The 6,152-nt window shown below is 49.6% G+C and overlaps 1 pseudogene; it reads right to left on the reverse strand.

Annotated features, from left to right (window-relative positions):
• Positions 1 to 1,169: 1,169 nt before the first annotated feature.
• On the reverse strand, positions 1,170 to 2,564 carry LOC150017927 (MAP/microtubule affinity-regulating kinase 3 pseudogene; annotated as a pseudogene).
• Positions 2,565 to 6,152: the final 3,588 nt, after the last annotated feature.

Below are 6,152 nucleotides of genomic sequence, written 5' to 3' on the forward strand. Positions count from 1 at the left end.
AGGGCTCTCCCTTGTAAAACATTCAATTACTTTGTGTTCCTATGTACTCATGGAACTGGGGTGGTATGAGGTAGGTAGGGCTTTTCCTCTTAAAACATTCAATTAATTTGCCTCCCTATGTGTGCATGGAAGTGGGGTGATAAGGATCAAAGTGAGATAGACACAGTCTCCGACTCATATTTCCTCAGCGGTTTAAGAAAAGCTGCCCTGCCCGGCGACTCATATTATATGTAGACAATCTTGTAATGTGTAGAAATAGATAAAAAACGTATGCCACAATTGACTAGCTTTAAAACGTAAATTGGGTCATGGGTTTGACTGTTCTCAGAGTAAACCCCACGCCCTTCCCGTGGCTCACGAGCTCTGCCCTTCCTAGGCAGCCACACGTACTGCTGCCCTCAGTCCAGCTCACTGAGCTTTGGCCGCCCTGAGCTGGGCTGTTTCCTTGGGCTGGAGCGCTCTTCCTCCAGCGCTTTACATATCTGACTGTATAAAGGGAGAGACCCCCTGATAATGACACCCGCCCAGAGGGGGTCAAATAAAGCCAACAGGTCAGGAGAGGTGGTCCCTGCTGGTGTCACAGAGCACCCTGGCTCTCAGCTGCCTGACAGCCGAGACCTCCGCCTGCTTCACCCCTTGCTGTGCCCTGGTGTCTGCACCTGTCCGGCATGCCCAGTTCCTCCCCTTGGCCCATGTTGACCCACGGCCCTTTTCCCTGTAAAACCACATGCCCAACCTTTGGGAGTTCCCGTAGTAAAGCCCAAGTAGGTACTACGTCAGGACACGCTTCTCAAGCACGGTATGCCCAGCCCCAATGCTGTGCAGAGAGGATGAGAAACAAAGTATCCAAAACACTTTTCTGCATCAAATCATCAAGTTTATTACAAAGTTTGGAAAAAACCAAGTACTTTATTAAGAACCCCACAAATGTGGGAGCAAAGGAGAGCAGGGGAGGGAGAAGGGCCCCAGGAGAAAACAGTCCACGGAGATGCGGGATCCCCTCCTGGCATGAATCCCGTGCGGAGAACGCTGCAGCAGCTCGCACACATTCCGTCGTCCACCGGACCGGGTCCTGTCACCTGCACGCACGGCGTGTACTTGTGGCACCGCCGGCACCGCAGCTGTCTGTGACCACCTCTGGTGCCGTAGGCCGTCCACAACTTTAAAAGTCACGTTGGCGCGACTCTGGTCCTTTTACGACGCCACTTGCAAGTGGACAGCCCACGGCACATGCATGTTAAGAACCTCCTGAGGGTGCGGCGAGCCACACCCCGCCAGCCCTGGCCGGGGCCAGAGGGAGAGCCTGGGGTCCCACCTTCAGGCTGTGCAGCCTGGATGCCGTTGTCAACGCTGGGTCCTTCTGGGGCTCTTCCGGCTTCGCTGGTGCTGCCGCGGCTGGGGGTGGTGGGGGAGCCACCGGGGTCACACTGGGAAGCGCTGGTCCAGGACTCCAGGATGGATTCCAGTGGCGGCGGAGCGGTCGTCCACGACCCCTGACTGCTGGAGGGAAGGGCAGGCTCTTCTGGACTCTCCCCGATGTTGGAGACAGGGTTGGGGCAGGGTCTCACCTGGATGGTGCGATACCTCATCTTCGTGGTTGTTTTGAGAATAAGGTACGTTCCCATGACCCTGTCGTATTTCTTCTGGGTCAACGACTCCCGAATCTGGTGCTCGGTAAACCCCATGTTATTCATGGTGTCTACCACCTGGCGGTCAAGGTCGCCCCAGGGCGGCTCGCTGTATGGCGTCAGTTCCTCCTGCTGACCCATGGTCACCCATGGGTCTTGTAGTATGTCTTGCAGCGTTGGCCTTTCCCTGGGGCTGACAGTCAGTAACTTTTGTAAAAGATTTTGACCTTCTCTGGATAGGGACGGTGGTACCCAGAACTTCCCACTCCGGACCTTTTTCTTCAGCTCTCCGAGCATGAGCCCCTCAAATGGCAAACTCCCCACCAAAATCCTATACAAAACTACCCCCAGGCTCCAGACGTCGACCTTCGGGCCGTCATAGGCGTGACCCCGCACGATCTCTGGGGCCATATAGTATGGGGTGCCACAAACGGTTGTCAAGTTATAGTTTGTAAAGTCCCTGGCAAGGCCAAAGTCTGTTATTTTGAGGTTTCTCTCACCGTCTAGCAGGATGTTTGCTGGCTTGAGGTCCCGGTGGACGATTCTCTTCTGGTGGCAGTAGTGAACCGCCGACACGAGCTGCCGGAACATGAGTCGGGCTGCTGCCTCGCTCCTGGGGCCGCAGTTCTCTAGGTAGTCTTGTAAGCTCCCTCCGCTGACATGCTCCATGAAGAGGTACCATTTCTGCGCAGTGCCAATCACCTCAAATATCTGTGCGATGTTTGGGTGATTTAGACACTTATGGCAATCAACTTCTTGAAAATAGTCAGTTACCTTGCTCTTGCTAATGGCTTTGACAGCCACCTCTGTGCCCGTTGGCAAGTGCAGGGCCAACCACACCGTGGCACAGGAGCCCTTGCCAATGGTGTGCAGGAGCCTGTAGTCGCCAATCAAGCGCTCCCGAAGGCCAGCGGTGGCTGCAAGGCCACTAGCCATGGTAACTTCAAAATGAGAACGAAAACAAAACAAAAACTAAAAAGAAAAACAATTAAAAAAAGATGAAATAAGTAAATAAAAACTAAAACGAAAAGAAAAACAAATAAGAGAAATTTAAAAAGAAGGGAAAATAATAAAGGAAAAGAAACAAAAGGCAAAAAAATGACAAACAAATACAGTAGGAAAAAGCAAACACTCGCAAAGGAATGGCAAGAACAAAGCTCGTGAGTCCAAGTCCAACAGGTCACCACAATCAGCTTCCTGGGCTCTAACGGACAAAATCTCAGCCCCGCGGGGGCCCGTATATGTAGGGTGGGCTTGCGGTTACGTCACAATGGTTGGCGCCTGTGACGTCAGAGCAGGGCGGGGCCCAGGCGGGGCTGGGAACAAACTGCAGTGGTTTTTCTCACTTTTTGGTCTCACAGCCTTGTGGCTGTGGAATTTCAAAAAGGGACCCCCTCCCGCCCAATGAGCTTCTTGTTTATGTGGGATATTTAAGATTGATATTTACTTCATTAGAAATAAACATCTGTAAGTTGCCAAAAGGAAAGACAATGATAAGTCTTAGTCTCATGCTCCAGGTCACAGTTCAAACATCAACTGCTGAGAGAAAGACCTGCCTGACCTACCCATTCCTACCTGCCTCCCCGGCCCACCACGTCTGTCATCCTCACAGCACTGACCGCAGGCCGCTGGTTCTTGTTCACGGTCCGCCCTCGCCGCGACGGCGGGAGAGTGCCCGCGGTCTTCCCTGTGTCTGGCACCGGGAGTGGCAACAATGTGTTCAATAAATAGAAGAGTTTGGGGTAACAGAAGATTATATGGCCAAGTACTTATTGAATCAAAGTGATTCATTAAAAGCAATCTTTTTAAAAAGTCACGTTCTGTCTTCGCTCAGCTTTTGGACAGATAAGATAGGAAAGAGGAGAGCTGAAGTCTGGGTTTCGGGCACGTGGGTGCTTGGGGAGCCCAAGGAAAGGCCACCTGGAAGGAGCCTTGCTCTAAAGATTCAAAGAGATGATCCTTCCTCCCTCCAGTGGCCTTGCTAAGGGTGCGATGAGTTTGGATCTGCAGCGAGGCTGCACTGTATCTTTACGCTTTGAACATCCGTTTCCAGATGATACAAAGGACGTCTCAGGTGACCCTGAGTCGGCCATTGAGGTAAAATTCTGCGTTACTGAAAGGAACCATCTCTGTGGAGAGACGTGACGACGAGGCTGGTTCATTGATGTTTGTAAGCACACTCGGAGACCTCTGCACGGGAGGACTTCCGCAGGGGTACAGAGCGGGAGCCGGCGCGCTGGCTCCAATTCTACCCTCTTACGGTGGCGCAGAGGGAGCAGGCAGGCTTGGGGACACTTAGGGGGGAGCCTCTGGCACATTATATTCAGACTGATCCTGAAGAAACCTCCCTACGTTCAGTATACGAAGTGTTTTAATCACATGTATAAGTTATTCTAGGAATTATTTTCCCTGAACACTTCTCTGCGAAAGTCTCAGCTTTGTGGTCAAGGGACTCTTCAGAGGCATTTGCCTGTGAGCTTCTTCCTCTCCAGCAGCTCAGTCTGTGACTTTTTACCTAATATCAGTGCTACTTGGCTCCTAAGCATGACAATCTCTGTTGCGGAGCTGACTGGGACCCAACGGACGGTCATTTCATCAATTATAGACAGATGTTTACAAGTTACAGTCAGAGATTAGGATAAGCTCAGAAAGGAGAGAAAGGAGAACATTTCAAAGAAAACTGCTAGTCTGTGAGTTAATTATATCCATTTATAAAACTGGTGTTAATAGTTACTTAAGAAATAATACCAACAAAATAGAACATTTTCTTTAAAATAAAGGATTTTATTTATTTATGTATTTATTCATTTCACTTTTGACTTTTATTTATTTATCTATCTATTGATTAATCTACTTATTTATTTATTTTTGTATGTTTTATTGATTATGCTATTACAGCTGTCCCAATTTCTTTTCCCTTTGCTCCCCCCCACCCAGCAACCCCCCTCCCTCCAGCAGTTGCCCACCCTTAGTCCATGTCCATGGCTTGTGCATAAAGCTCTTCTCATTCCTCTATCTATTCCCCACCCTCCTACCTTGCTTCTTAAGTCCTGCACCATTTCCCTCCCTCTCCCCCTTCCCCCTCCCGGCAGCCCTCCCCCCACATGCTCCCCATACCGATGGTTCTGTTCCCTCTCTAGTTGTCTGTTCAGTTTCCCTTTGTTCCGTTCCCTAGCTTCTGTTGTTGATAGTTGTGACACTGTTTTCATTTTAATGTTGAAAGTTTTGATATCCTTTTTCTTAAAGAAGTCCCTGGAACATTTCATATAACAATGGCTTGGTGACAATGAACTCCTTCAGCTTTACTTTGTCTGGGAAGCACTTTCTCTGCCCTTCCATTCTGAATGATAGCCTTGCTGGATAGAGTAATCTTGGTGGTAGGGCCTTGCTTTTCATCGCTTTGAATACTTCCTGCCAGTCCCTTCTTGCCTGCCAAGTTTCTTTTGAGAAATCAGCTGACAGTCTTATAGGTACCCCTTTGCAAGTCATTTCCCTCTTCTCTCTTGCTGCTTTTGAGATTCTCTCTTTATCCTTAACCTTTGGCATTTGGATTATGATGTGTCTTGGTGGGATCCTCCCTGAGTCTAGTTTGTTTGGGACTCTCTGTGCTTCCTGAACCTGTATGTCCATTTCCTTCCCCAAATGAGGGAAGTTTTCCTTCATTATTTTTTCACATGATTTTTCAATTTCTTGCTCTCCCTCTTCACCTTCTGGCAACCCTATGATTCAGATGTGGGCAAGTCAATAGCTGTCCCAGAGGTTTCTAAGCCTCTCCTCATTTTTAAAAAAATTCTCATTTCCTCCTTCCATACTGGGTGACTGTTTCTTCATTATGTTCCAATTTGTTGACTTGAACCCTGGGCTCTTTTCCTTCACCACTTGTTTCATATGGATTTTCCTTCATTTCAGCCAGGGTAGCCTTCATTATTTCCCTGTCCTTTGTAATCTTTGTTGTTAGAGTTGTGAGCATCCTAATCACCAACGCCTTAAACTGTGCTTCTGTTAAGTTGTCTATCTCCTCATCCATTAGGCATGCTATCTGCTCATTGTTTAGTTGTGCCACTGGGACCTTGAGCTGCCCCCGATTCTGGGTCCTACTTCTCTGTCTCCTCATCTCTCTGTGTTTGCCTCTGTGATTTGGGCAAGAGCTGTGGCACCGCTTACGTTTAGGGGACGGAGCCTTCGGGATCCCTTGGTACAGGTCAACACGTTTCACCATGTTGTGGGGCTGTATGCGGGGGAGGGGTCAGAGAGGGAACAATGCTGCTTGCTCAGCACTTGCCCCTTTTCCAAGCACTTCTCCCACTTTCGAATGAGACTGGCGCCTCTATAGCTGTTGCCCTGCCTGTCGTTCCCAGAGTGGGTGGGTCCGAGGACATTCTAGGACCGTGGGGGCCCTTTTGACAAGCGGACTCTGCTGAGTGGCTGGCAGTTTCTTCTTCTGCCCCAACCCCCACTGGTTTGCACAGTCAGAAGCAATGGGCTCTATTTTCCCTGGTGCTGGGACTGTGATCTGTGGGGTCT

Source organism: Furipterus horrens, unplaced genomic scaffold, assembly GCF_987537825.1.
Source record: "Furipterus horrens unplaced genomic scaffold, mFurHor1.1.pri manual_scaffold_2, whole genome shotgun sequence".
NCBI lineage: Eukaryota > Metazoa > Chordata > Mammalia > Chiroptera > Furipteridae > Furipterus > Furipterus horrens.